Source organism: Falco biarmicus, chromosome 1, assembly GCF_023638135.1.
Source record: "Falco biarmicus isolate bFalBia1 chromosome 1, bFalBia1.pri, whole genome shotgun sequence".
Taxonomy (NCBI): Eukaryota; Metazoa; Chordata; class Aves; order Falconiformes; family Falconidae; genus Falco; species Falco biarmicus.
In genome coordinates, this window is record NC_079288.1 from 60881863 (window position 1) to 60888057 (window position 6195).

Consider the following 6195-nt stretch of genomic DNA (forward strand, 5'->3'; position numbering starts at 1 on the left):
TCTTTTCTGTGGTAGCCGCTGGGCCGGAGCTCGTGAGGGGCAAGGAGTCTGCAGTAGCAAGGGAGTACAAGAACTGAGCGTGGGGGTAGGCTGAGGTTGGGAGTTAGGAGGGCTTGTATAGGCAGGGAGGACTACAATGACTTTGTGTGGGCCAGGGTGGCGGCCTGTGCTCCCAAAGCTTGTGACTGGCCTGTGGGAGTGTTGGGAGCAAAGGTAAAGGGGGTCTGCTCTTTAGCCTTTGGGAGCCAGTATGATAGCTGGTAGAGTTGTCAAGTTACCCTCAAAAAAACCTGTCTTTTGGTGCTGTGGGTAGTGTTAGGGGTATAATGGTGCTTAGAGGAAGCTGAGTTACAGTCACTTACGTTGGTTGCAGTAGTAGAGCACTGCCTTGTTGAAGTTGGTGTTGCTGCAAACCAAAGCCTACTTTAAAAGTCCTAAACTGTAGCGCTGCTGCCTGGGGATGCACTTCTCAAAGGTTCTTCCAGCCCTGTACCAAGGTCACGAACAGCAGGTGCTAAGGAAAAGTAGGACATTTCACCACAGAAATGCACCTAGCTCTTAACAGCTTGAACATAAGATTTGGTTGTAATCATTAGTTTGCAGCATTAAGATGCCTGATACAAGCCTGTCTCTTTCCTTTGTTACTTAACTAAAATGTAAATGTATCTTTTTTTTTTTTCCCCTTGTCACTTTCTTTGCTCCTTTCAAGTAGGCTGTTCCTTTCTGATGTAGCAACAGATCTTACAGACTTTGTACTTGGGAACTTCCATTGATCAAATCCATAAATCTCAACATCTAGGAGTTACTGTAGTAATCTGATTAGCAAATACTTTTAGCAGATTCTTAAACCGTTATAGGTGAGGAGCAACATCCCTGTTCTCCTGCTGAGGTGACTGGTATATTTTTGTCTTGTTCTTTCTCAGTTACTGCACAAGGCCCACAGATTATTTTGATGGCCCCATAATTCCGATGCAGGTGAAAATACGTTCTTATGGTGCTAGGCTGCTACAGATTTTCAGTGGTGGAGTCCTTGTGAGGGCTAGGAACTTGGCTTCTCTGTTGCTTTTCTCCATACTACTATCAGTTCCTCCTATTCCAAAACCCAGCAGCATTATGTAAGGATCTTTCCACACTCTCTTGGTGGGAATTTTACTTTGATTTCACTCTGTGGCTGCGTTGTTAGGCTGTGCGTGAGGGAGAGTTGGAGCGTATGGCAGACATAAGACACAGAGGTGTGCTTGCAAAGGCTCTGCCTTCTGAGGCAGGGGGCTGAGTCCAGACTATTTAGGGATTCGTGACAAATGATGGCAGCAACAACTATTGCACAGGTGTCTCACTGAAAACAGTTAACCCTATCTGTCAGTAGCCAGCAGTGCATGCTGACTGCATGCGCTTTTCATTGCCCCCTTTCTCAGGGCTCTTGCCACACACTGGTCAGTTGCAATTTGAAGGAGCACGATGTGTTTAATTTGCCATTCAGAGAAGTGCCAAAGCCCAGCAGAAAGTCAGCTGTCCTTCCTAAAGCAGATGCTTCCTCTTTCTCTCCTGCTATCAAATCTACAAACTGCTGTAGTATGGCACAGGTCTTTAAAAATACCTTCACAGCCCTGCAGTCCCCTGAAAATGCAGCACTGTTAATCACTGGCTGATGTGTAGGTCTGTCCAGAGTTTTCCCCTATGTACTTGTGCAGATGCATATGTCCAAATTTGAGTTTTGTTTTTTTAAAAAAAGTATGAGTTTTGCATCGTGGGGCTGAATATGGTAACAAAGTTATGTATTCCATCACTTCAGAAACTGGACTGATGCGCTGGTTGTTGCTTCCTGTATGTTGCTTGTGAGGCCAGGATCAGGATTCCACAAGAGTGAAATGGATGGCAGTGAGTTATCATAAGTTGCTTTTGAAAAGGAATGGATTTGAGGAATCACCTGCAAAATTTCTGGTGCAAGATCACCCCAAGACACCAGCTAGGCAGAGAGATGGATGGATTTGAATCAGTTTCACAAGGTGTCCTGAAGGGAAGATGTAGCTATATTTAATCCAGTAGGCAAAGTGGAATACCTCCAGTGAATTGGGAACTCTCTCTTTCTCCCTCCCCCAGACACATTGGATATTTTAATTTCATTTAAAGCTTTGAGTAGTCTTTTTTTTCAAATGAAGAACTGTACTGTCTCTTACAGAGGTTTGTTGAATCCATGCCTCTGCATTTATTCCTAAAGCTACCTGTTTGCCAGTCTACTCAGCCCCTCCAGGCAAGGAGGAGATGAGACTCCCAAGTTTTTCATCGTACAAACAGTGTAACTTAATACCAGGCAAGAAGTCTGAAGGGGACAGAGATGAAAACAGGAGCCACCTGAGTGTTCAGGCTTGACAGAGTTTGCTGATAGACCTAACAGTACTTACATTAAGGGTGCTCAACCCTTGGGTCTAGGAAGTAAAATAGTTTGCTCTGTGATAATCTCACAGATACAGAGCAGGTAGCAGGTTTGGAAGCGTTACATTAGGTAAATCTAATTAGATTAGATTAGGTCAAGTGATGTCAGTGAGAGGGTGGGTAACACACATTTTATTTGTGGATGAGAGGAAGGGGAGCACTGTGGTTTTTGAGAATGCTGGTACTGAGTCTCCGTCAGGTGAGATAGTAGTATTTGAAGGTGCTAGGAACAAACTGTAGGTTTTAGCCAAGCAGGTCAATGTGATCTGTTTAGAGCTGTTGCTGTACTAAACCTGAGCTGCTTGTGTGCTGATGATACTGTGTACTCATCTCCCATTCCAGGAGCCAGGCCTGTAGGTGGTGGTGGGGCTGGGCTAGTTACATCAGGGTCTGAAGCTTCCTCTGCACCTGAAGTGGCTTTCCCGAGTTCTTGCACAGCTTGTGCTGTTTTGATTTCCGCAGTGCAGGGCATGCTGAAGGTCTCAACATTTCAACCAGCCAACTAGAAGTGCACACAGCCTCCTTCCTGCAGGAATTCAGGACCCAGCAGAAATGCCTACATGAGCCTTGTTTATCAGGAAGAGGCATTGTAACCTTCTGTAGCAGGAAATAGGCAGTGTTGACCTCAAGGCAGTTTAGTCATCTGATGCTGTGAAAGTTGATTTTTCCCTGGGAAGATCCTCCCATTTTTTGAGGAAGGCCTCTGAGTAATGGAGGTAATACGTGCGGTGGATTCAGGCAGTATAGTTCACACAGCACAGGGACAGAGGTGCATGATGCGCACAAAGGTGGCATTGCAGACCTTGACTGAAGCACACCAAATTGTTTCAGCTGAGGGGCTCCATTACAGAAGCAGTGACTAGCCAATACACAGAGTGTTTGGAAGGCATTGGGTTGGCACTGAACAGTGGCAGAGGGCTTTGACTGTGTCTCCACCTTCTAAATTTTTGGATTGGTACAACCCTAGCAGATAGCATCCATTCTGTGTTGGCTTTCCTGACTTGGTTTTGTAAGCTGTTACCACTTACACAGGACTGGTGTATTAGCAAGGGTTAGGGGCAAGTAAGTCAGGTTTGTGGAATGGGATGAAGCAGTCAATAATGTGGAGGTGCAAAGGTTAGGATAACTGCTGTGCTGCGTGATGTGAACCTGATTTGCTAGCCATTCCTTAGACCTGAGTACCAGGAGCTGCTGTCTCCCATGGGTAACAAGGAAGCTACTCTCTTTTCTAAAGCTTTTCATAGATACTGAAAAGGTCTGAAAAGGATCAATCTCCTTGGTTCTTATGAGTGAAGCCTTAGAGAAGAGAGTCTGTGCTGAGCTAATGGTGCAGTGTACACAAAACCTAGTGATCATGTGGAAGGTTTTGTTGTTTTTTGGATTTTTTCACCAGTTCTGTGCCCTTGGGCTTTGTGCAGAGCAATTTCTACAGCTGAGATGGGTTGTCTGGGCTGCCAGTCACCAAGAATTTGAGGCTAAGACCAGGTGTCTTATTTGTCCCTTGGAATCGAAGGACAGTAGATTGAGGCTGAATATCTGGGTGACAGAACAGAAGAAAAACAAAAGCAGATTGGGAATCCAAGTGTGGAACAGCATGGGATCTGTGGGATCCAACACAGCCCTATCCATAGTGTGGTTTCTGTTGGTGACCACATAAGTGGCAATGTCAGTACAAATGCACGTGGTTCAGGAGATCTGGTAGCTTGTCATGAAATGACAGAATGGAGATCTTTGTGGGATTGTCTATAGTTTTCACAGCTGAATCCAAATTCTAGCTTCAAAACACCAGAGTTTGCTACAGCCCTCTTCATTTCTGTAATAGACTAAGAGAGCTTTTAATAACTGACCTCACTTTCACAAAATCATAAAATAATTTAGGTTGAAAGGGACCTCAGGAGATAATCTGGTCCAGCTACCTGCTCAAAGTGCAAATAACTGTTCTTCCATGGAAAAATGCATTTCAAGCAAAGAGCAAATGTGGTAAGTTTCCTTCAGTCTGCGATTTGACAGTGATAAGGAGTGGGGAGTCAGCATTTATAGGGGGAAAGATTTAGGTAGTCTTATGAGCAGCTATTGTTATTATGAGATGTGTTAAAATACTTGCCTAGCTTTTAGGTCTGGGAAACTGAACCAGATTGTAATTATCTTCCACACAGCAAGGGCAGAATTATTAACCACTGTACTCTCATACGGCCAAAGTTGGAGCTTTGAACACAGTGAATTGTCTGGTGTGGGGAGAGCATAATGGAGCAGCACACTGCTTGGTGCACAAATAGGAACTTGCATTCAGTTTGCAGGGCTAAAAGCTTAGAAAATGCCATATTTCACTTGTAAATTGAGTGTACTTTATCCAGGAACTTATTCTGCATTTATGAAAGAACTTCTGAGGAAATTCATTTTCACCTGGAAGGATTTGAAGAGAAGCAATTGCATATATATTTTTTTCCCTATAGAAGTCTTCTTAGTTGAGAAAACATGGATAGGGAGAATTTATCTGCTGGACATGCTTCCTTTCCTCCTGCTGCCTTCCCACATATTCAGGCTCATAATGTCCTTGTGGCAACTCTGAAAGATGCAGAAATAGAAAACAAATTCTAAATTAACAAACACGCATATGTTTGTCCCCATGTTGAAAAGTGTGTTCCAGTTTATATTTCTCCTCTTTCATTAGTGTCTCTTGCCAATCCCATTTGTCTTCCTTGCAGGTTCTTTCTGCGCACATCTCACCGGTGTGCATTGTCTTGTCACTTGGAGTGGCGCTCATCTCAAAAGATGTTTCTGTCTGCAACCTTCTTTTCAGAAAGCTGTTGTAGGTTCCCTTTGTAGGCAGTGAAGCCCAGAAGACAGTTCAGCTGACTGGATACAGATCGGAGTAGGTTGAACTGTGCTCTGAATGCCTTTGCCTAGGTCTCTATGGCTTGCAAAAGGGATGCAAGGTGGTCTCGTCAGCTGCGCAAATCTTTGTAGTAATTCCCTGTATGTGGTGAATGAATGTGGATTTATTCACGTTTAACCAGGTTTCTTGGTTTCCTTGCTCTATTTACAGTAAAGATGTTCAGCCTCTTCAGCCTCTGAAGATGTCTTCAGCCATGTAGTGGTCATTCCTGGGAGGGACAGTTAACTCATCCCTTGTAGCTACAGTCTCTGGTGGCTATCCAAGCTCTCTGCACTAAACGCAAAGCTAGCCTGCAGCATGTGACTACTGATTTCCTTTAATCAGCGAGTGCTGCTTGAACTACAGTGTCCCAATGGAATTGCATTAGAGGTTTCCTCTGTAAGTATTGTGCCTTTCTAAGTGGCTTTCCAACAGCATACTGAATGGTATAAGCAGAGAACAGAGATTTAGCAGTCAGTCAGTCATCAATAGCGTCCTGCTCTTAAGCCAAAGTAATGATCACTAGTTTAAAAATGCCTGTGTTTTTTTGCTAAGAGCATGCAGTTCTGATAGGTGAATGCAGGTATGTATATGTGTGTAATTACTCTCATCATGTGCAGCAAAACCAGTTGAACAGCATGTTTATAAAAACTGTCCTTAAGAGCGATTGCCTCTTGAAGGAGCACAGCTCATATAAGAGGAGTGGGACTGTCTCCAGCCAGCCCTGGGAGACGATGCTGAGAGCATATTGAAAAGCTGTCTTCAGCAAAAGCTTGCCAGTTTAACAACTCTGTTCACTGTTCCTATTGCACAGTGGGCTCTTTGACGCAACAGAAAGAGCTGCCTTTTTTTTTTTTTTTTTTTTTGCTTCCTCTTAAATCCGCCTG